Source organism: Seriola dumerili, unplaced genomic scaffold (genome assembly GCF_002260705.1).
Source record: "Seriola dumerili isolate Sdu_G_001 unplaced genomic scaffold, Sdu_1.0 BDQW01000645.1, whole genome shotgun sequence".
Lineage (NCBI taxonomy): Eukaryota > Metazoa > Chordata > Actinopteri > Carangiformes > Carangidae > Seriola > Seriola dumerili.
This window is the reverse complement of record NW_019174900.1, coordinates 688,217-713,263: the sequence shown is the minus strand read 5'-3', so window position 1 is coordinate 713,263 and position 25,047 is coordinate 688,217.

Sequence of the window (25,047 nt, the reverse complement as noted above, 5' to 3'; positions counted from 1 at the left end):
AGGACAGATATCATTTAAGTAAGGGTTTTTTGTCCTCATGGTGTGGACCAAAAAACAGTACAATGCTAAAAGGAATATCTCCTGTATAGAACACAGAGCAAACAAAAACAACCTACATAACAAAAAACCCACTAAATTTTCATTTTGCTTTCATTTAACTGCTTAAAGGTCTAGAGGTGGGCTTCAATAATTAACGAATGAAGCAATAACTAACTGAAACTTATTATAATTGTGGAAAAAATTCCATAAATAAATGACTGCAACCCTAAAAATGCAGCTTTGTCCTGAAAATCAACAGCACATGAGCATCTTTAATTAAATAATAATTAAATAATAGCCAACACTTTGCTGCTGTGTCCATTTTTAGGAGACTGTCCTCTTGTTGCAAGAAAAAAAGACCCATGAGTCATTTGGGCCATAGTTACATTTTATTGTTAGGCAACTGTTATAATTAAGATGGGAGCAAAGGAGGAAATCAGATGACATAGTTCTATATATAGAGTGACAGAGTGACAAAGACCACATTAGGAGGAAGGTTGGGGAGGATGCATGCGTCGACAAAACACAGGAGACTGATGTTTGTTTCCGGTTTCTAACTGATAGTCAGTGTCGTGTTTGTTTTTTTTTTTGTTTTTTTTTAATCCACGACTTGGGCTGCATCTTTATTATCGTAACCATGACAACGAAGCTCCTCTGACATTACTGAAGTACTCATTTTAACCACACCATGTCCATTCTACAGCCGTAACCGCATGTTTATTATAGTTAATTTGGTGACTAAGGGTGCGGTATACGTCTACCGCTGGTGTGCTCTAATGGGTCATAATGTTGTTGCCATGACGATGGAGGCCCAGTATGTGTGCCACTGGTACGCTTCTATGGATTTTATCCGAGGGTAGGAGCAAACAATCTATATATTCATTTAAGTTAGAAGACTTGTTGATTTTCTGCCATGCAAGTGGTGTGGCTCATTTAGAGAGTCAGTCAGTGCACCAGTGGTCCAGACTCAATGTAACTCCACCCTGGCATCTATTGGAGTGCCATGAAATTTGGTGCAGACGTTCATGTTCCCCAGAAGATGAATCCTTGTGATCCTGAGTTAAAGTTGTCACTTATCCAGTGAATTATTTTTTAAAACATTCCATCTACTTAATGGATTGGCAAAAAAGTGCGTATTGATTTTATCCAATACCTACGAAATTACTGCGTTCTCACCAGCCTCAGTTGTACAAAACAGTGTTGTATGATTATTGTATTTATATGATTGTATAAACTACAATAATGATAACAAGCTTTAAATGTATGGTAGTTTCATCATGTCATACTTTCATAGTTTTTCCATTATTTTAATTAGTATGGAGCTGACAGCCTAACTATTCATTGTATGCTAACCATGTTAATAAGGTATTATAAAAAAACTGATCCTGGTCTGCCATTAAAGATCCAGTCCCATCTCTGCTGACATCTGCTGACTATAGTGACACAAAGAATAACTGACAGATACAGCAGAAGCATCAACCTCCAGGGTTGAAAAATGAAGCCAACACTGAAGTGCCAAAAATTGCAGTTCCTCTAATGGTCACTTGAGGCTGGTTCCAAAAGTGAGTCAATCCCCGTAGACTCCCATGTTAAAATATCCGATTTTAAAGCAGAAATAAATAAATGATTAAATAAAAACTTGTTCTGATTCAGTTTGGTATTGACAGTATTGGGCAATAGCATCACTACAAGTAGCAGTTTTACTGGGGCTGAAAATGTCAGTCAAGTCAAGTCAACACAGAAGTGCCAAAAACTGCAGTTCCTCTAATGGCCACTTGAGGCTGGCTCTAAAAATGAGTCCATCCCCATAGACTCCCATGTTAAAATGTCTTTACAGCAGAAATAAACATGTTTACAGCCTGGTATAAAAAACAGTTTTGGTCTCTATAGCTAATTTCCTCCCTCATGATAACTGTATGGGGGGTGAATTTTAATATAACTCACCTGTTTATATCGGCTTATAGTGCATAATTGAGGGTGTGGACGCTTTGAGTGAAAGGTGGGTGAGAATATGCTTGCCACAAACTGTCATGTACTGAAGTCTTGGCTCCACACACATCCCTTGTCTTTGCCCATTTGGGATGTCATTTTTTATATACAGTCTATGATACAGGAGCATTTAATAATCTGTCTGCATTGAGTTATACATCACAAGACAAGCTGTAAAAGTTCTGAGCCCTCTATATAAGCACTGTCAAGCAAACACACACAACTGACAGATGCAGCTATATCACCAAAAAACTGCATCAAAACAAGAACCGTCATCACACAAATAGACTTTTATATGAATATTGGGTCAGGAAATGTAAAACACTTCTGATTTTTACAGCACGATGAGGCTTGGAGTTGAAAACTGAAATTACTTCATTCTAGTCCAATGTTTCCATCAGTTCCTTTTCAAAAGACAGAAGGGACAGAGAGTCGAGTCTGTGTCATTATCGATGTCCTGATGCCAGCTCATATCTCCTACCACTGACTGTTGAAAATAGTTTTATGCTGCACAACCTGTCATGGTTCGGGTGAAGAGGACATGTAGGAGATGATTCATTCCAAGAAATATGTCTCTGGGGCATGCTTCTAGTACTTCAATCAGAGATGGAAACTCCCTTTCCATCACTGATTGAGTTTTCTCTGAAGCTGTTGTACAAACACATATGCTCAGCTGATTGCTGCAGAAGAAAGTCAGTCCAAGTGCTTGTATGGTCTTGCCAAAGTCTCCAAAATTGGGCCTAAGAGGCTCAAAGCTGTACTTTCACTTGACCACATGCTCCATCAGACACCACAATAGCTCTCTAGTTCCAAAGTTGGCTTCTTTGTTCATATCTGTTTCTGGATGTCCATAAACCCATCCTGTGTGTGTGACTCTGACATGAAACAGACTGCTAATGACATTTTATGTTTTTCATCTCTGGGCAGCTCATCCATACTCGTCTTATTCTGTGCATCTTTAACTACGTATCAGAAATCAAACAAGATCTAAAACAACTTTTATGTGCTCTCTATTACTTTCTACAAATAACCAGTTGATGGTATCTCTTTTCAGCTGGTTGATACATTTCCCTGCCCTCCTGGCTGATTGCTGTACTTGTGTCTGCACAATGCTGCAGCATGTGCCTTGCTAGCTTCATGTTTATCACAGAATTTGGAGAGATGTTTGCAGTCTTTGAAGCCCTTTGTTATGAAATTCTTCCCGCTGGCCGCCTTAGGGAATTGGCAACAGGGCTGACAAAACACAGCATCCCTTGAAGTGCACACCAATACACCAGCGGGCAGAGGAACACACTTTGCCTCAACTTATAGCAGATGGGAGTGACGTGTGTTTGGGCTGGGCTGCTGCTTTATTTATGAAGGACAATTCTGAGAGGATAAGTCATCCTCGGTACTGAGATGTACTCTGTATAGAAACATACCAATAGCTCCTGACACACCACATATGCTAACAAGTCGTGTTATGACTTTTCTATTCCTCAAGGTCTACTTCTGGAGTAAAGTGCTTTGTTTGGCTCCCACTGCTCTGTGCAGTATCTGCTGTTCACTGACAGATGAGGATCATGGACAGATGAGCTCACTATAATTTTACAGAATCGCTGCCATTCAGAGAAAGAATTATCATCAAGTGGTAAACAACTTTTCCAACAGTCTCACAATCCAGAGAGAGTTGCAAAATTATTCATCTAATGATATTCATTATTTCAGCTTTGACCCTCTGTGTTAGAAACTAGAGTTGGCCAAAAACTCCTTCAACCTGAACAACCACACAGATAATTTTTTTTCAACCCTCTGATATCTGATATGACCCATAGGAATGTCTCCTGAAATAGTGCCCTATGGCAGCAGGCGTACCGCACCTTGGTTGTCGTAGTTACAATAATAACGGTCATGGCTAGGTTAGGTTTAGGAAAAGATTGTGATTTGGATTAAGTTACAATAATAACAAGTAGCTAATTTTATCGAACAGATAATGGATAATAGAAACATCATAAACTGCTACTTTTCACATGAGAATCGAACACCTCTCTCCTGTGTCATATTCCTACATCCACCACAACCTCCTCCTGACGTGGACTTTGTCTCTCTTTATACTACGTCACCAAAACATTTCCCTTTGCTCCTGTCGTAATTACTACGACCACTAGATGTCGCCCAGCAACAAAACATGACAAACTATGGTATGCTGCACAGATGACATATGGGCTCGATTTTTACAGGAGGACAGTCTCATAAACACAGTTAGCTATTAGCAGGTGAGTGGAGCATTCAGCAGCCAAAGAGCCTGGTGGAGACCAAAAACAGAAGTGGAGTGAATATTGGAATTCAAAGGGTCACCCAAAATACTAATACAAATAAATGCTAGTGTTATTTTGTTTCTACTGGATATTTAAATAGGCAACTCATTGCTAACATGCGCACAAAAGCAACTTTATAAGTTTATTAGATAGCATGTCATTGTATGTGTTCCCATTAGTTAATGAGGCATTAGCTGTACTGTTTTGGTGTGTTTCTTAACTGCTGCATCTTAGGCAGACTTTGTAACACATTATATAGTCATATATAGTAATATAGTTATAATATGATAATAATCGGCGGTGATAATATTAATTTGAATCATCAGTGTATTATAAAGGGGGTTTATATGGTGATCTGTATATCCCTCTGTCATTCAGCAGCTACTTACTGCACATTTAAGCATGTCTAAGACTCTACAGCCATGCTAGCAGCCCTGTCGGGCTGTACTAGCCTACTTGGGTATTGCAGTGCTTGAGATACTGTAAATGCTAACATCAGTAAGCTATCATGCTTATAATGAAAAAAAAAATGTATGCTGATAAGATAAGATAAGAGTAGCAGGTATAAATCTTAGTATGTTAGGTTACACAATGTACAGCTAAAGGACAGGGGAAATGTTATTCGTTTTGCATAAACTAATTTATTTGATCAGACTTTACAATTCATCATCTAAAACCATCAATGTCTGTATCAAGTTTTGTGCTAAACATTCTGATAGTTGTCAAGACATTCTCAACCAGCTGGTAGTACTACGGGAAAAGTCAGGGTATCACTAAATTCACCATCTGGGGACCATGAATATCTGTACAAAAAACTCTTTCAAGCACTGTATATGTGGGGACACTTACTTGGATAGTTTAGCTCTGGCCTACTGATCTTGATTACTAAAGTAGGTAGAACAAATTTTCTTTTATGTTAATGTTGCCTGGACCAAATGATGAGGAGGGAAAAAAACACTACGGTATCCAGAAAGGTTTTCTCACGTGTGAAAAATGTGAAAAATCTTGATTTAAGTGTGAATGAATGCCTCTGCAGACAGTGTTAATGTGGACCATTGCCAGCTTCAAACACATGGACATGCAAGCACACAGAAATTCATGAATTCAATATTTCCTTACATGTAGTCAGGCTGCGTTGGTTTTCTTATAATAACGAGGACAGTTCTGATTACACTGAGGTCTTCTTTGTCGAAATATATTTTCCTGTTGTCTTTTTTCAGTGAAACATATTTTCTATTATCACCACAAACAAAGACAGTGTTCCACAGTAATGACAACACAACAACACAGCTTTCATGTGGAGAGCTAAAGCCACAGTGGCACAGATGCTTTATTTAATCCGCTTTTGATTTTCCTCCTGCTTTAAAGCATTACACTAAATTGGTTCATTTGAATCATTTACATGGAATTACCATTAGTTTGTCCACTCAAAAATATGTTTTGTTCTGACTCGTGTTTCTGTGTACCTGCCCCCGGACCAATGAGCTCCTCCTGTCCAACCAGTGGCACCTGATCAACTTCCTCCACCTCCTCACTCTCTCTCATCCAGCACAGTCTCCCCCACACCACATCATTTGTGCCTTGCACTTTATTTGCTTATCGAATTTAAATTCAGTTTATCCAACTTGTTTCCTCCTTCGCGTCGCTTCCCCCCCAACATATGAGGGCTCATCCAAACCACAGGTACACAGTTGTGGTTACTCATCTAGGTTTTGGTCGTTTTTTGCTTTGTTTGTTGTTCTTGTTTGGTGGTGAGTAGCCTGTCTCTGCCTTGCAGACATCACTGAAAATGTATTCTTGAGATTAGAAAAAAACCCTCATTAAGTTATAAGTGAAAAGGGAATCAGCTGAACTGATTTCTTAGTTCTTCCATTGGTTCACTGTTTAATTATTTAGCCCTCTGTTTTGAGGTGATCCTGCTCGGGGACACTGGTCTTAGGTGGAGGTGTGCCGTACATCTGGCTGATGGTGCTGTCGAGCACTTTTGCCTCAAGTGCAGCATGCCTCACAGAAGACAGTTAGGAATAAGATAGCTCTTTGTGTAAGCAGTGAGGGACTGGGGTTTACTATTGATAAAATCTGCAGGATCTCTCATTGTGTTCTGTGTGGGCTCACTTGGCTTTTGTGTTTGGAAGTCTGCAACTCAGCAGTTAAGGATTTTACAGCTTTATTAACACTATAGTTCATGTTTTACTTGCGTATGAGCTTTGTGTTGCAGTTTTTTCTTTTTGGCTGGACTGCAACAGTGGGACCAGCCCTGTAAACATGAATGTCCGTGACTGACTGACTGAGTGATAATAGTTGCATAATCAAGTTACACTATTGGGCAGCTAAATGCAGAGTTTCGTCAATGGCTACTGCTCTTTCAAAATTGACAAACAGTTTCTATTTGGGGGCGTTTACAGCCTGCAGTGTTTCTATATTAGCACATCTGTCGCTATATTTCAAAAAAGCACCTGGCAACAAATCTGGCGACTTTTTGGACAAACCTTAGCTACTTAGACAGTCACCAGTATTACTGCTTTATATGTGTCTTAGGACAATTTGTGACTTGTAAGTCATTTAGTCCAAGGAAACCTATTTGTATACTACTTTTAGTGTATTTGTTGTGTAACCTCCGTTTCTGGTCTTTAGTGGCTGAAGTGTTTGTGAAGAGTGAGCAATGAATTTGCCTCTTTGTGTAGTTAAAAGCTACATTATTTGGACACTTTTGTGGGGTGTATTGGGGTATGAGATCAGTGTTTTTAGTTTTTGAATTGACAACCCTTTAGACTTTCTTTATCCTGAGTAAGCATCATTAAATCAGGATGGTGGTGTCTGTAGAGGACGTCTTGGCTGAACCTTGTCAGTACTTTCAGTGCCAGTTATTGAAAGTTCGCTCCAGCTATGAAACTGAAATCATTAGCAGTGAGAGTCGACTTAAGCTCTTAAGACTATTTTGATTGTTGAAGATATGGAAGTTGGTCAGTTCTATCCCTATTTGACCAATATGTAATTAAATAAAAATTATTTGCTGTTATCTGCTGAAATTAACAAATAGCACAAGTTCACACTATAATGTGTCTATGTCCCTATAAGTATCTCTATCCAATACAGTAGATTTGCAGATATGTTTGACACATTAGGTGAATATTTATTGATATTCAACAACAACTAAATTCGTTAGATTTATCCATGATTATGAACCACCTCAACACAAAAATGAAGACACTCAAAACAAAAAAACACATGGGTCTGATTGAATACTAATCGAATGTCTCTTCTTTTCCACTATTGTCTGAGTGTGGGATATTTTCCTGATAGTTAGTATAATGGTCTTATTACACTTATATTTATATATATATATATATATATATATATATATATAAAAGTGGCATCAAATCTGGACTCCAGCCCTTCCATACACCTGGTGACACACATCCCTCTGACTCTGAACGGGAGTAAGTTTTCTGGGGAGAAGGAGAGTTTGGGAGGTGGAACAAAGTGCAGGAAAATTCTTCAGTGACTGTGGATGTAACAGCCGTAGTGCCGTGGGTTGTGTTTTGAGTTGTTGCTCTCTCTCCTTTCTGCTCCAGGTGTTGCCCCTCCTCCCGTGGAGCAGGTTAGTTGGGCACAGCTTCTTCCCCTCACTGATCAGTTGCAGTGTGTGAGCTGTGACTCTTCACTGTGGGAAGGAGGGTGTAGACTTATCTAACTTTCCTTTTTGTTCTTTGGCCAACGTGTAAAAACTATTTTTTTTATTTTGAGAAACCTTGTTGTTTCAAACCAGTGCCTTTGGCTGTGTTTAGTGATTCAGTTTATTAATAAAATTCATTGTTTTCTTGCTCATGGTTCTACTGGAAATCTTTTTTGTTTTGTTACTTCCCTTCATTCCCTGGTTCCTCCTCGAGGAACATAGCAATCACAATGTCCTGCATAGGTGTCAGTCTGGATTCATGCCCGACCATCGCACATCTGGCAACATCTTTGCACTCGCCACTCTCATTGTACATCAAAATAAAAATAAAATGTATTCACTTCTGTAGATTTCATATAGGCCTTTGAATGTATTTTGCATGAAGGACTCTTTCTAATTTATTAGTAAGTTGCAGAGGAGGTAAAACCTATGATTTAATTAAAACCACGTATCTGAAAAAATAGATGCACAATCAAAATTGGAAACAAAAGAATTAACAATTACTGAAGACAGTATATATGTGTATATAATATTTGCAGAACTCCAAAAATCCACAGCCCCTGGTGTAACTCTGCAGAACACATAGGTCAAATGTCTGATATTCTCTGATGACCTGGTTCTCCTTCCCCCCTTCAGAGTGGACCTACGACAGAGCCTGGACATCCTCCACAAATTCAGTCAAATGTAGACATCGACTATAAATATGGAAAATACCAAAATATCGATCTTTCAAAAGCGGAAAAAAAAAAAAATTAACTCCATGAAATACAGAACATCGTCCACATTATTTAGGCACGGCTTTGAATGAGCTGAAAGAGAAAGGCAGCAGGGCTTTTTACACCATCAAAAGAAAAAACTCAATTAACATGCCACTTAGGACCTGGCTCAGAATTCTACATTCAGTAATAAACCAAATAATATTATATGGAAGTGAAGTGTGGGGTCCATTAACCAGCCAAGACCTGCTAAAATGGGAGCAACATCCGCTGGAAGCCCTGCAAGCAGAATTGTGCTAAAACATAATTAGAGTTCACAGACGCAGCCAAAAGCACACGCAGGGCAGAACTGGGCCAATACACTTTAATAATTACAATTCAAAAGTGAGCCATCAAATTTTATAAATACATCCAATCTAGCCCACCCCCCCCACCCCTGCTTCTACAAGTACGCACAGCGCCTTAGTGCCAAGAGCTGAACAACGATAGGAGTCCCAGCCAGCTGGTCCTGAACCTCTGCTCTCACACACACACACACACACACACACACACACACACACACACACACACACACACACACCACAGTCAGGTCACACACACCGAACAATCCGGTTCAACCAAATCATCTCAAAACAAAAAAGGGAATTAGATCAGTTATTGCAACGAAAGCACCAAATCACAATTTAGAATTCTACTAAACCATAAACAGAGAGGTGACACAGTATCTGATCACCATAACTGCAGTCTAATGCCGACCTTACGCCAAATGACTTTCAAATCGATTTTCACTCACAGAGAAATTTCCAATGTTGGAATTAAAATCATGAAAGATTTGCTAGAGTTGTGGTACACTCCCATCATCTTGGTCATTTGGAGTAAGGTGATGAGCTGACTTACGTCAGTCTCTGATAAAATCAAACATATTTACTATTATAGTTTTAGTTTTTAGTCTTGGCTCATGCACCAAACAGGAAGCAGAAAACTGAACTGATACTGTAGCAAGGCGACTCCGGGGAGGAGCGAGAATGTGAGTCGTTTGGCGTAAAGCTGGCATTAAATACATGAGAGAGGCAAGGGTAACTGCTGGACACAAGGAAATCATTTCAAAAATAAAAAGAGAAAATCATAAATACAAAGCCCAACGCTGTCATTTTGGGGCAAATCATTACAATTTTATAATGTTGAGTTAGTAACTTTATATGACGATGATGGGGATGTAGAATTTCAAAGAACAAAAAAGTCTTGAAAAATTATATTTCCACCAGGAGCATGACGGGAAACAATCTTTAAGGAATCTGGTCTTGAAAATGGAGACCCTGCAAGATCCCCAGTGTTTACAAAATCTTTCAGTGTTTGACTAAAAACTGACTTATGACACATTGTTTGCAGATGTGAGAGGGAGGCAGACCTTAGTCTTTTCAAAGTGTTTTCTAGTGTAAGGTAGGGATAAAGAAAATAAATAATGTACAGACTGAGTGGAAACAGTCTGGCCATAGAAACAGGCCATCACAGGCAGAACAGGCTGCCCAGGGAGACCAGGCTATGTTCACTGTGCCATAAAAGAGAAGTCGAGACAGTCTCTCACTTATTACTAAACTGAGGTGAATATAAGGATTTAAGAGAAACAATAAAACAATATACATCCAGGTTTTATCCATCTCCCTGAACCTCAGAAACCGCCCTGTCTTAGTGGAGAGATCAGAGAGAAACGACCTCTGTGGTAAATGTTTGAATGATTACATCTGTGAAAATATTAGTGAGTCTGACAGGTAGAATGACATGGGCAGCTCTATATGGACAAGATTTCTGTCTTGTTTGGTCATGAGATGAATTGAATATAATAGTTATTTAATGACTTTTATCATATCGTATTTGATATGATTATATATTATTGTATATTTATTGCTAATCAGTGTTAATCCCTTTCTGTACTGCTCTGCTTTCTGATGTGTCATGTCAGTTGGCGTTGGGAGCCTCAGCATTAAGATTTCAGGCTGCATGATTTCTTCACAGTATCAGTGCTGTTGATCCAACTGTGAAACCTCTCTGCAAAAACCCCATGGCATACCGTAATAGGACACCATTCTATTCAGTAATACCTTGTGGACTGTGTGACAGCCAAAGGCAGTTATGTCATGTCAGTGTGGGCGACCCCTTACTGGCTGGCATCGTGCGCCAGCTTTTTGGCTGTCACCGGCTGGACCGCTGGTGGAAGGAGATGCTCAGTCCCCGGTGCCAGCGGGAATTCGCATCATCAGGAATTCAGCATGTTTTAATGTTGCTGCAGCTCATGAGGCCCCACGGGGATGATGAGAATTCTACCAGAGACAAAGGGGAAATAAGGCTCCAGTGTGTCCCAGTGTAGACATTTTGATATGCATTATGCAACATGCAACGCAATTTCCTGTTAGACACATTTATTTTGAGCATTTAAGTGGAAATTGCAAAAAAAAAAATACAACTTACAACAATGAAGTAAGAGTTAAAGTAATGTATATTTGTGGTTTTAAGAACCAAAAACCATCTCTGTGTAGTTTCACATCTCCTCTCTCAGGCTTCTCTCTGGAGATCTAGTAACAACAGGTCATTGAGCCAATCGGAAGAGAGGAGGCTCTGAGCCTCTCTCCTGATTGGCTGACTGTTTTCTGAGTGATCTAATAAAAATAAAGCAGATTTCAGGTAAACACTCAGAGACACCAAATCCTGCAACGCTGGATGGTGGGTCCAGGTGGGCGGGGCTTGGGGCATGGCTGAGAGGTTGACTGCTTTGTTGTGCTGATGGCTGGTTTTAAGGCTCAGTTCCTGAATACAGGCTGTGTGCATTTCTCTGTGGACTGAGCGCTCTGATACTTTCACAGTACTAATATAGAACCTAGACCTGCTTTATAATCAAACAACATAAGCCGTTAAAGATCTGGCTCAGGTGGCTGTGGAGGGCAGCTTTTGGCTGTGGCTCTTGTGGAAGTGTAAGTGTTGGGGGTCAGGCAACGCCAAGGGCATGAACAGGGAGAAATCTCTGCTACCACTCTGTAAACCAGGAGATGCACTGGGGTTAAAGGAGCATTGCATTATTTATTTATTTATTTTTTTAACCCTAACCCCATCTGTTGTCCTGCAGGTTCAACTTCAACCTGTACATCAAACAATATGCAAATTCTAAGAATCAAGCTAGCGCTAGCATGAGACTAAAAAACAAACCACCTCACCCTCTCCCTGCTCTGTTATGCTCCACCCAGCCCCTTCACCTACATTCTTGTTGTATACACTCTAAGCTGATGGAGGAATCAAAGCGAGTCAGCCACAGCAACTTCCTCCACCAGCTGTAATACTAGCCTGAAACCTCAGTGCGAGAGCAGCAGAAGACCAGAGGCGCCTTCATGTGTCGGCTGACTTTGGCTTCGCTGACTGACAATATCCCTGCTCTAATGTCAGACTGTTCAATGAGTGTGAGTCACAGACACACACTCTGCACATTAACATATGTTTGGAGCATATTTCAACCTAATATTAGACACAAGTTTCATAATGTAGTTTTAACTTGTTAGATATGTTTGATCCTAGTTGTAATACAACAATCAGTCGCTGTAACTAATGTAGACTAATGCAAGTTATACATCGTGCACACACACACACGGTGTATTTATAAAATAACCCCTTTGCCAAAAAATGCCGGAAAAAAAAAAGTCCTAAACATATAAAATGCTGTTGTCTCACAAAGTCGTCACACAGACAGTGTAAGAGACTGACTCACAACCACAGAAGTCCACACACACTCAGCTGCTGGTTGTTAGTATAAATGCCATTCAGGTGACAGCAGTGCATCATTCATCAGTCAGAGGCCTTCCTAATTACCTGATGCTGCTCCCTAATTACCGTCTGATGCCTGAAAAAAAATAGCTCCTCATTAGAGCAAGACATTCCCTCTGTCTCTGTGCGTCTTCCCCACGTTGTGCCTCATTCAGTACAGTTTCTTTCAGTCAGGTTGTGGCTTGTTTTCCGTGTCGCTCAAAGATAAAGTTTGACTGTTGAACGTCATCACATTCACCTTATAAACAGCAAGACCTTGTTTTTCTTTCTTGTGATTTCTCTTGACTTTTTTTTTCTCTTCACTTCCTGTTTTCTTGTAAGCAGAGGTGGGTAGTGATGAGTTATATTTACTCTGTTACATGAAACATGGTGAAAGATGAATGACCCAGGACATAAAGCTATCTTTATCGGAGTGTTCATTTTGGTTTAAATTTAACAAAGATGTTTCTATACAAGCAAAGTTCAACCTTCTTGCACAAAGCTTCACTCTGACCTGCAGCTAACTAACGTAGCTGAAGTGCATTAACCCGTTAACAGAGTGATTAGGATCCTGGGCTGATTACAGGCGCCTGAATGCTGTATAAACATCAATAAACTCAGTTCAATGCATATAGCAGAAGATATATGTAATGCTAGGCTCATATATTTAGTACATAAGCTTCTGTAGCTTCTGTCCCCCAGCTAGCTAAAGTGCACATGCAATGAATTGCAATCCACCCTATACAGTAAATGTTTTCAGAAAGTATTAGCTATAACGGTCCTCCCACAAGTCACTCAGTGCTCGTGGACAAAATCCATCTGGAACACAGCAAATGCTGCACATGGGGAAACAGGTGAGTCTTTCTACTTCCTGTTTTGTCTCATCATCTCCTCTGTGACACCATTTCAGCTTGGGGATGCCCAAAAAAGGCACGACGGTGACTTCAGAGTGAACACTGTATTTTCCACTAGGCTACGTGTGCATAAATAGCTATCTTTCAGAGTGGACTGCATATTTTATTACCCAAATATACTCGGAAGAAGAATCAATACAGTTTTGATGTATTATTTCCACATTGTAGCTTGAGTTCTGTTCTTTTCTTCCCAAACATCAAAGAGGGTGAGAGGTGATCAGCTGATCCTAGGTCTGCTGTGGTTCTCTGTTATCAAGCAGCCATTCCTCCATATGACCGAGTTAACAGAAGAATAGTGGATAATATGAAGCTACAGTAAAAGAGCCAGGTGAGACCTGACTTTTTCTTCTGTTTCTGTTGAAGAATGTCTTTCAAACAGGTAGTGGCCGGCAGTGGGTTGGTTCCTGCTATTTTGGCTCATATCGTGCAGCAGTGCAAAGTGCAAGAGGGGCTCAGTGAAGGTGAATATAGATCGGAGGATGCTATGTTTAATAAACACACTCTCAACCAACATCAGCTTTGGTTTCATTGCTCTGAAACAGCTGAGCCAATCACAGTCAAGCACGATTAAAGCAGCTCAACAAATTAAAAGATGCTTCTCCGGGAAATCATGTTGTTTTCTAGAAGAATAAAACATGAACTGCTGAAAATGTTTCTCAACAAGCTGTAAAGCAGGCTGTGAAGCACAGGATTAGCACTAATCGGATGTGTCTTGCATAAAACAGCAGAATTATAAGTTACAACTGACCTGACTGATGTCTGTAGAGGTATGTGTGGTTCTATCGGAGCGGTCTGGTGTCATGTGCACATATGATTTAATGAAAGTAAACACATGGCTCAGTGTCAAATCAGAAGCAGCAGATATTAGCCAATCTGTCCTGCTGCCTTTAAAACACATCTAGTGTCCGCAGAGTGTTTAAGTTTTTATAGTTTATTTACATTTTATTATATTATTGTGTTATTGCTTTGAAATTTGTAAGTAATTAGTTTGGTCATTGCACTACAAAGAAATGAGGCCCTTTGTGTCTGACTTTGTGTGACATATTAAACAAACCGAAGGGAAAAGAGAAAGATAAAATAGAAAAAAAAAAAAACCATCTCAGTTATTGATTTGCATGAGTGAGGCCCTGCAGTGTCAGACTGTAAAAAGCCCTGTTTTCAAATAAAAGTACTTCTAATTAAGAACCCCCTACCCACCGTGTTTATCCAGAGACGCTTTTTTCTTTTAACTCGTGTTATTCCATTTCTCTCCTTCAGTCGTCCCTTACAGCAACAAGCCATTCTCTTTCTCTGTGCATCGCTCCATCTCTCTTTACCATCTATCTATCTCTGTGTCCTTCTTGCACCATTTATTTCCATCCTCTGTTCCTCTAATGTTTCTTCCTTGCTGGAACTCTGTGCGCGCACACACGCACACACACACACACACACACACACACAAACACAAACAGACTCACACCTCATTTGGAGGATGGAGGTGTTGTGTTGCTTTGTCATAATCAGGATAATGTCTCTGGCATCACTTACCATTAATCACATTTTAGGGGGAATAGATGGGTTACAAACACAGACCCTCTCACACACATTCACACAAACTCAAATGCAGACAGATGAGATCGACGGAGGCTGTAGTATTTCCAACAGCACCAGACAGGGTTAGAGATAGGGAGGTTGTGTATGCTGCAGAAAGGGCAACAATGACAAATATACTCTCTCTCTCTCTCTCACACACTCACACACACACACACTTATTTGGACTTTACGTTTCTAATAATCTTGTAAGGCATATTTTACAAATGCAAAGTCATAATTGAAATATAAAGTAGCCCTTATGGAAATGCTGCATTATTGTTCCCAATTGCATCCCCCTCATAGGTGAATGTAGCTGAGTGTTTATTTACTGTACTGCTCCTCAGGCTCTGTGGGCCTCAGCTCTGGATCCTCCCTCCTCGTGTTATTGGAGGACCTGCAGCTAACCAGTCTGGCCCTTTTAGTCACCAGAGGCCCGTACTACGAAGCAAGTTTAACATACCCAGGATAACTTTTTAGTTATCCGGGTTAATTGAACCTAACGTTGACTGTCCTGGATAACCTGTACTGTGAAGCAGGTTATCAACTGGCTCAGTTAACCCCGGGTTTACCCATCAGGTTACGAGCACGTTAATTCATGGTTCAGACGATGTTGAATGAAGTACTAAATATGATATGAGAAGAAACGCTGATACCTGCCTGTTACAGCGACATCCAAAGTGATATTCAACAAGGTGAAAAGAAAACAATATGATCATATGACTAGAATAGAAAAGAAACACTGAAAATAATTCATGCACAAAGCGTGGAAATTATTTCTAATTGTCTTACTGAGTATTTTTGCTTTTGTCTCGTGATGAACAAACAGTTATGAACATGTGATGCGGTTAAAGTTAATGTCAGACAGTTTCTGTTGCCAAAGAAAAGAGAGTAGTAGGAGAGAAGGATTTTATGTCTGATGAGTCAGATCTTCATTTATATGGAAATATTGAACAGTGTGCGGATCATTGTTCTCATCGAAGACATCAGAGGTTTAGTTTTTATTTGCAGTTTTTTGTCACAGAGTCTCCTCATGTTACTCTGAGCTGCAGTGAGGAAGAAGAGAGTAAAAGCTTCATCACCGTCAGGAATCCTGATTAAAGAATTTGTGTTCGTTCATTAGAAGCTCTGTTTTAAAACCAGAGTGGACACATGGAAAGACTCAAAACAGCAGGTTTTTTATCTGATCCTCTGAAGACGACCTGCTCCAGAGCAGGTCAGGAGGTCAGAGGAAGTGAACCGCCATTGTAGGATTGAAAACCCAGATTTAACCTGAGGTTACCTCTCTAAACTCGAATCCTGCTTCCTCGTACAGACCTTTGTTATCTGTCAGCACAATATCTGTGCCAGCTTTACTTAGAGACTTTTCTTTCTTATTGGTTGCTGATTGTATGATTTGATCTGTAGCTGTTAAACCTTGCAGAAAAGCCCTGTAAGAGAGAGCTGCCATTTTGTTTTTTCTCCTGTTTTGAGTGTTAGGGAGTTTAGTATTTTAACCTTTTCTTTTGTGTTAGTTTCAGTAGTAGTATTGTGGTCTTGTTTCTAATTAGGGGTTTGATGTTTGTTATTGTGGCCTTGGCTCTCCCTGAAGTTATAATGTGCTTCACGTTCTGGCAATAAAACTTTGAGATCCTGACGGAAATGACTCTTTGACTTCCTCATCTAGTCTTACGTTACGCCACCCACAATTATTTGTTTGCCGTTTACCTTTGTTGCCAATTCAAATGAATGAAAACATGTCAGTGCTGTACTCTGAGAAACAGATACATTTATTTATGACTTTATTTGGACAGGGACAGAGCATATTACATTTCTGAAAACTTGCCAGAGTTAACCAGAAATGCTAATTTCCATCTGTAGCCCCTGGGCAGGCAGAAGTTACAAAGTACAAAATGTTAAGGATTAAAGCAAAGAAAATACAAAAGACAAAAGCAGTGGAAATACAAATAAATAGAGACAAAAAAAGCACAGCTCCTAAAACACAAAATCAACAGCGGAACGACAAACCATCTTTCTATGCAGGAGGAGCCTGCAGGAGTTGCCATTGCAGATCCCCTGTGCATGATTTTCCATATCATTTATCCCATAAAGGGAAACCACACGACTGTAAAACAGCGGTGCCACAGTGAGGAAAATCTCAAAAGTTTCACTTGCCTGACTGCTGTTATTTACTAGGTGAGTTTTTAACAGAGATTTAAAAAGAGAAACGGTGCTACACTGCCCGATCTCCTGCAGCAAGTTGTTGTGGAGTCAAGTGGCCCTGACTGGAGGTTTGGTCTCCTCTGGCTTTTAGTCTCGACTTACTTAAGGACCTTTTAAAAATAAACTCTAAAAACACACAGATGAGTGTAGAAATGCTAAAATTGGCTTTGTGTGGATTGTTTTATTGGATTCAGTGAGAAGCTAAAAGCATTCTGGACCAGTTGAAATTTAGGTTGCGTTGGCTAAGAGAAGAATACAGCAAGTTACAGTAATATATGGGGGATATAATGGAACATGGATGTTTTTAAAGTTCTTTGTGAGTAAAAAAAGATGTAATTGTTGAAATAGTGTGAAGATGTGAGAAGCAAGATTGAACAGCTTACTTCACCTGGTAGTCAACATTAAGCCTGTTATCAAAGAACACCTAGATATCTGCTCTGGTTTTAATTCAGAAGCACAGAGAACCTATGATAACAGCTTTTGGTTTATGTATTTAGTTTAACTGTAGAAAAGTTTTGAGAAAGCTAGTTTTCAACATCTGCAAGACAGGAATTTATTTTGCCAAATTGTGTTGTGTTGTTCAAGTCAAAAGAGATCAAAAGATCAAAGAGTCATACACACAAAAATGGAAATGAATAGGGAATAACACCAATCTAAAAAACTTTACCCGGTTTGTAATTTATCATTATTAAACTGGGAGCTGGTTCCACAGGAGAGAAGCCTGATAGCTGAAGGCTCTGCCTCCAATTCTAGTCTTGGAAACTCTACGACCTAGGAGCCACAAGCAAGTCTGCATTTAGAGAGCAAAGTCCTCTATTGCGATAATAGGGTACGATAAGCTCGTTAAATACTCCAATCTTAATGAATCATAATGAATATCTTCTATTCTATTCTGGATTTTACCGGGAACCAATGAAGAGAAGCTAACGTAGACAGATGTGATCTCTTTTTCTAGTTCCTGTCAGGACTCAAGCTGCAGCATTTTGAATCAGAGTTATTGGGACATCCTGATAATAAAGAATAACGGTAAGTTTAGAGGTAACGAATGCATGGACTAGTTTTCAGCATCCTTTTGAAACAGGATGTTTCGAACATTTTCACAATACCGCGCAGGGCCGGAAAAAACAGAGTTCAACATTGTTTTGTTTTTTTTTGTCATTACTGCCAATGAGAATAACAATCTTACTATATTTACGATTAGTCTTAGTCAGCGTGTCAGGTATGATTCAGCAACGCCCGCTCTGGCTCCAGGAATGCATTTAACTGGCGGTAGCTGTAGGCAGTAATTTCATATTTCTGAAAACAGGGCTGCCAATTACCAGAATTTAATCAGCGAGTGTGTCACTGAGTGGGCAGAACCTGTTCACCTGTGTGGTGGTTGGTGCTGAACCAGGAGCTTCTATTTAGGGCTTTGCTTCCTTTGTACAGTCATCCGGCTGGCTTGGCTTTCCAGCTGCTCGGAAACCTGCCGGGGGACGGCTGAAGCATTATTTTCCAAGATGCGTTCACCACACTAATGTACTGAGTCTCGCCTCAATCAGTCGGGCAAACTAACATACCATTCTTGTTAAATAAGAGAGGGAAATGAGTGGGAGATAGAGCAGCCATTGCTAACTGCTAACTAGCAGAGCTGAGCAACATGTTAACAAATATAAAGTTTACAAAAAGTTGCCAAAAAAGACAGTTTATCTGTATAAATATATTATTAAAATAAGACCTACTGGTAACACCACAGTACAGTTTGTTTGGTAACTGGAAGTGATGCAGTAGTCTACACTTACGGCAACCTCACACTTGGCTTCCTTCTTACCTTGAAGTTAATGATAACATAGCACGCTAATATCTCAGATTTCAAATGGTGTAATTTTAAGATGGTAAGATTGAACATATTAGCATACTAGCATGCATATACATATTTTGCATATTGGTAATGTGAACATTTGGAGTAAACAAAGGACAACTGAGTCTGATTAAGTGAGGTGGAACCCAATGAATAATATTAATAAAGTACAGCTTAGACTTTTCAGGTGCAGACTCAGCTTGCATCAATCTGAAATGTCCTAAACAGGGCACTATAGACAGGATACACATCTTCATTTAGGTCAGTATAAAATATTTCTATCATCCTCAGAATAAAAGGTTGTCTATTCATGTTCATAAATTAACAATTTTTTGTTTGATAAGAGCATAACAGCCTCAAGCTCCTGCTAGAATATAGACTTCCAGTCTTGTTGTGTTATGACTGACGCTTTTGCAACTGTCAAATTAGCTATTTAAGGCAATTTGCATATCATTATGTACTTGAAAATCTGTATTTTGTGGCACTTTGAATGAAAAGCTATCATAGTGGCTAAATAGTACTTAAGCCACATGGCAAGAAGGTCCTGGGCTCTAATCTGTCTTTGTTAAAATTATCTGGACACTCTGGCAGCCCCCCAGTTCAAAGTGATGTATGTTTGTCTGTCTATAAATGATAGACTGAGGACCCACTCAGGATGAACCCTTTCTTTTGAGAAATGCATGATGGTATAGGCTCCATCCCCAACCTTGAAAAGGTTAAGTGTTATAGAGATGGATGACTTGAGATCTGTAATTTACAGAAAGACTTAAAGTTAACAGCAGAATCATTGGATCCCTAATTTGTCAATGACACGGTCCGTAAATCAAACTGACAAAGATGGTAAAAGCTGTCAGGAAGTTGTTTTTGTCACACAGGACAGATTAAAATACCCTTTTTGTTGTTTTCATGGCTGCTATAAAAGCCCATCCCATAATTGACCAGTGATGCCTTACCTTGGTATCCCATGCTCATACGCCATGTGACTCACCACATCCTATTATTTTTATTCCATATCAGTGCTTCTCTCTGCTTTTTGTCATGCTGGATTCTTACTGGCTTTCAGCAGCAACTGCAGCTAAACTCCGCATGCAATGCTCTATAATTGATGTGCAAGCGACTCATTAACAAACAATAGGGATTTTGTGTGCAAAGCATAGCAAGCAGACAGGTTCGCTGTCAGGAGGTGATAGCCAGGACGGATGCACCAGGTCTCTGCTCATTTTCAATCCGCCTTTTTATTTAGTTTTCTGTTAGCACTGTTCTACCACAGCCTCATTTCAAACAGAAACCCCCCTGTGATTAAACTTTGTCTCTGCTTTTATTCAGAAATCAGAGCTTTTCAACAAAACAGTCATCTATTTTATGTTAGTTTAATATGTGATCAGTGGAGATGAAGAGGAGCTTCCCAATTTTCATCCAGGGAGATCTGAGATCCCTGAGTCGGTAGCAAAATGAGCAACTTAATTTACCTGAAAATATTCTTGTGAGTGCATAAAATTGTGTTGTCACATATTTCACATAGGTTTCTCCTTACACAGAACACAATATATGATTTAAAAGACAGACCATAAATTTTGCTTGACCCAACTAAAGGTCAGATTATGCAGGGGAAGCAACATTCATCTCATTAACAATGAGCATTAGCTTGATGAGTCAGTTTGTGCATGTGACATTTCAGCTTTCATTACTCCCTCTGGACTTTCATGAGTTTTGGACTTAGGAATGCGCTTGCAACATCCCAACATCTAATGAATATGGTGGTCTCTGGGTTTGAGGACTGTGTGTTCTATTCGGACAACGTTGTGGTGTGCAGTGACCCTTGGGATGCACATGTTTGACGCATTGGGGATCTGTCTGATTGTTTGGCTGAGGTGCGTCTTACTGTCAACTTGACCTAGTGTGAGTTCGCCAAGGCGACAGGGACATAGCTCGGCAGAGTGGTCGGGCAGGCCGAGGTGCATCCTGAGCGTGAGAAGGTGCAGGCAGTGGAGGAGTATGCTCCCTCCCACCACAAAAAAAAGGTTTGATGTGGTTTTTTCTGCCTTGCTGGTTATTACCGCTTTTTTTTTTTTTAGAAACTTCTCGACCATGGTTGCATCATTGACCGACCTATTTAAAAAGTATAGATAAGTTTGTGTGGTGTCAGTAATGCGGTTGCTGGCGCAGTTTTGTTGCAGGAAGGTGAGGGTGGCATCGATAGACCCGTTTTCTACTTCTCAAGGAAATTCAATTCTTACCAACTCAATTATTCAGTGACTGAGAAGGAAGCTGTGGCACTGATTTGGGGCCTGCAGTAGTTTGAAGTGTATATCGATACAAACAGTTGGCCAGTGGTCGTCTATACGAATCACAACCCCTTGACTTTTCCGGAACTTGTTGCGCTGTCCCAACCGGAGGCTGATGTGGTGGTCTTTGTTGCTCCAAGATAATACCTTATTATTAGAGATTAGATGTCCCAATGGGTTACCTAATGCTAACTCTTGGTTTCTGTCAGTGCCAGTAGCTGAGGTGTGTGGAGAGGGGCAGAGCAGTACAGGTTTTTGTAGTCTACCTGAAGTTGGGTATAGTTAACTGTTGTGCACTCTCAATTTTGTTGTCTATTGTGGTGTTTTCTGTCACCCTTCGTGGTCCTGCCTCTTTTTTCAGGTGCCTGGTGAGTGGGGCAGGGATCATCTGCATTAACGTTGTCCACCTGGGCCCAGTGCTACCAGTCTTTCAAAAGCTTTGGCTGTGATTGGTGGTCTCTCTCCCTCTCCCTCCCTGTTGTACTTTGGTTTCATACACTTACAACGCTTGCACACATTCATTAACCACCGTACACTTCAACAACTGGTGTGTCTCCTGTTTCGTCATTGCCTTTACCAGCTAGGTTGTGACAATTGTACTCAAAAAAATTTACCATTTCAGATTTGGTGATAACAATAAACCAAAAGGTGACAGCATAAAATGTCATCATGTCAGGCTTATATCTTCCACTTAAAATGTATTTAATAGAATTTCATTTAAAATAAATACGTCAAAGTTTACCAACCATTTACCAAGCATTTCTGTACTTTTGCAAACTTTCGACATACCCAAAATATAGTGCTCATGTTATTGTCATTAATAATAAATGTAAAATTTGACTTACATTTACTAAAAATCCCCAATGTGGGGCATCCGGTGGCCTAATGGTTGAGGTGCCATTCCATTATTTCTCATCTCGCTCCATTGCCAGATCAAAATGTTGATTTGTCCATTCCTTTGGTTGATGACCAAATACCTGCAACAGGGATGACATGCTCATTAGTCTCATGTTACTATGTTGCAAAATGCAAGTATGCTAACATGCTAAATTAAGATGGTGATCATGGTTTACATTCTACCAGGGATCAGCAATTATGTTCGACCATGAGCCGATTTTTTTCAAGAATGGTTCATTGGAGGGTCCAATGGTTCCTAGGTACAATGGAAGCAGGTATGTGCTTCATTTTCTCGCTTTGTATACATCATTGGAGTCATTTAAGAATAAAAGTGAATGATAAAACTGGGCAGCTGACAGCAAAGAATGATTCATATGCAGTTGTATTTTCTGTTTCACTACAAGACTACAGAGGTTACCAAATCATATTTTTGGGGATTAACATGAAACTTATAATATTTGCATTTTCATCTACATTTGTTAAAAATCATACACATATTTTTATTTAACTAAAGGAAAAACTTCAGCTTATGTCTGGGGACCATAGAATTTTTCAGGAGCACTGGATTTGGCTCATGGGCTGTTATGTGCCTAACACTGCATGATACTTCGATAACATCAGCATATTAGAAATGGTATTGGGAGTATGTTAGCATGCTGATATTAGCATTCAGCCCTAAAGCGCAGCTTTGCTGAAATACAATCTCAGACAGCCGAAAGCATAGCTGTAAACACTTGGTCTTGTTTAACTTCACCATCCTGCTTCCAGACCTTAATGCTAAGCTAAGCTAAACTAATTGATCCTGACACCAAGACTGTTCATCAGTCTCATGAATGATCTTCTTCCACTGACACTCCCAAAATGAAAACAAGTGTTGAATTATTCATTTTGGGGCTTCCTCTAATGCTCATAGATGCAGAGGTTTTTTTTTTTATCAACAGTCACTGCTGCTCACCAACAGCCTATTAGGCCCTATGACACAGACAGTGTAGTGATTGCATCTCTCTGTCTCATGTTTCTCATCTCTGACAGCCACAGTAATTTAAACATGTGTGTCTAACTGCTGCTGATATTACACTGCGTTAGCTCTACTTTACTGCAATTACTGCATTTATGTCTAGGGCCTGTGTGAGTCAGCAGTCATCCAGATGATTATGGTGTCTTACAACATCTGCTCTCTGACATGTGACATCGTTCTGACATTTAATTGTCGTCACTTGGCGAAAAAGAGTTTGACAAACCATGTATTATTCTTACATTTTCATTAAAGTCAGCACAATAAAGCTATTAAAATGTTGCTTTGGTCCTAAGGCTGCTCCCTGACATCTGTTTTTTTTTTCCACTCTCCTTTTTAAAAAAGATTATTATATCATATATACAGACAGGAGATGAATTAAAGGAAAGACCAGAAAAATGAGAAGAGAAACTGGATGACACAGCCCCCATCCATAAGGCAGGAGGAGTCACCGAGCTGTTCGATGAGTATGAAAATAATGTGAATCATGTTTGGCCTTCACAATCACCAGATCTCAACCCAAGTGAACACCTATGGGAGGTTTCGGACTGACAAGTTCGACGGCGCTCTCCACTATCATCATCAAAACACCAAATGAGGGAATATCTTCCGGAAGAACGCTATCCATCTCCTCAGTAGAGGTCAGAGATGTTGTTTTTACCTTTTTTTATTTGTCACCTGTCTGTGTGTGCTGTTTTTCTGACTGCATGAGTGAGCTGCAGTTATACCGGCGACAGGATCAGGGCCACTCCACCCACACCCAGTCATAACATGGTCATCTGACTTATAGCTTATCTCGCAGTTGGAGTCCAGCTTCCATCAATGTCACATGCACCACTAATCATCTTATCATCATGGTCTCCTTGGTCTGTCGTGGACACTGACACTTTAATGTCGATTCATAAGAATAAATTCACCAAACTTCACATTTCAAAACTGTTGAAGTGTTTCTTACATTACTCCGGCCATAATTTGGTGATCTAATGCAGAAAGCACACGCAGAAGGGTAATGGATGGAGAAATGCTACCTATCTTCTTATACACTTGAAGTCAATAGTAAATGTGTTGAGTTGCACAGAAACAAAGACGATAAACATTATTTTTCACCAACACTCTACATCTTTTTTAGCACCAGTTTCTCAAGCTTGAACACACATTATGTAATACATTTGCATGATTATGTTTTTTTGTTACTATATCACAAAATAAATTTAGAAAATGAAATGCATTTCAGATTGATTCAGTCCAAAAGTGTTGGAGGATCTAATAAAGCCAAAGAGTATAGGAAGCAGTTCATTTCCATAGTGCTAACAGATGGATCAGCAGGCAGGGTGGGTGAGTGATTGAAGGGACTCTCCTTTACACTACCACTCAAGTGCCCACTTCACTGACCAAGAAATTAACTACAACCTTATTCCACTAATGCAATACATCGTGTACTGCTGCAACCTTGACGATAAAAAACCCCATGGTAAAGGGAAGAGTGGTGTTAGAGCTGCTCTTTAGCACTGATGGTCAGAACAGTCCTGATCACAAATGTATGCTGTCAACTGAATTTTACTGTGCACAGAGCAGCACAGCAAGTTTTAAACTTTTACACTCAGTCAGTCTTGTCTCAAAATAACTGAACAGCAAATCTAATAGAAATATAGAAGGGTGATTAAAAGAAAGGGCAGAGCAGCACCAAGGAAGGAGCAGGGAAACGTATGTACTGTTACTTCACCATGTGCTGCTGTGACGTTCTCTTCTCCAGTGGTGAATGCTAGCAGAGTTGCCTAAATTACCCATATGCACCACTTCCTCCACAGCAGCAATGCAGAAA